Consider the following 1,087-nt stretch of genomic DNA (forward strand, 5'->3'; position numbering starts at 1 on the left):
TGCAGGCTACCTGCCCTAGGGCGAGTGTTGCACTCACACCCTTAATCCCAGCATTGGACCATGAATCAAACACAAACTCTAGATTCAGCCACCTCTGAAAAGCTGCCTTCCATGACTGCATGAGGCTTTGGGGGTACATCTAGACACAAACCATAACAGAAGTAAACTTAACCAAAGACATGAACAATCTATATACTGAGAACCATAGAATACTGATGAAAGATATTGAAGATGACACACATAAATGGAAAAATAACCCATTTTCATGGGTTGGAAAAGTCACCATCATTAAAAGAGTCATTCTAACCAGAGCAATCTATAAATGTGGGGCTGGGCATTTAGCTCAGTGGCACAGTGCCTGCCTGGCAAGTGCAAGGTTGTGAGTTTGATTCCTGGTACTGGAAGAAAACAAAACAAAAAAAAATCTATAAATGTAATACAATCCTAAAAATATTCCAATGTGATTTTTCACAGAAATAGAAAAAAAATCTGAAAATTTGTATGCAATCACAGAAGACCCCAAATAACCAGAGCAAAATCTTAACCAAATAGAACAAAGCTGGGTGCATCACTGTACTGGATTTCAAAATACATTGAAAAGATACAGTAGTCAAAACAGCATGGTACTGGTGTAAATACAGACATACTGACCAATGAAATATGATAAAAGTCCCAAAAATAAATGCACAAATAATTACTGGGTTGGGTCATCCCACAATGTACTGAAGAAATTGAAATCAGTATGTCAGAGATGCACCCCATAAATGTGCACTGCATCCCATAAACATACACCACTGTCAGCCTTTGGGCCAGACCTTAGCCACACAGGTGCCCAGGAGGTGGGCAGCCGGTGCCTGGGAAGCCGTGCGGCGGTGTGAGCTTGTGCTCACTGGCCCCCAAAACCAACTGCCACCGCATGGTCGAGAAGTATCATGGCACAGAGAAGCAATGACTCAATTGGCCTGCCAAGTTCCGGCTACAGAGGCTTGCCTGGGGATGTGTGTGAATCATCCTGACATGGAGAAACCCCTGGGAATACATGCCACACAGCGAGTCACTCTTCCCCTGCCACTGAGAACCAGAAAGC

The sequence above is a fragment of the Chinchilla lanigera genome, unplaced genomic scaffold (genome assembly GCF_000276665.1).
Source record: "Chinchilla lanigera isolate Chin_1 unplaced genomic scaffold, ChiLan1.0 scaffold00032, whole genome shotgun sequence".
NCBI lineage: Eukaryota > Metazoa > Chordata > Mammalia > Rodentia > Chinchillidae > Chinchilla > Chinchilla lanigera.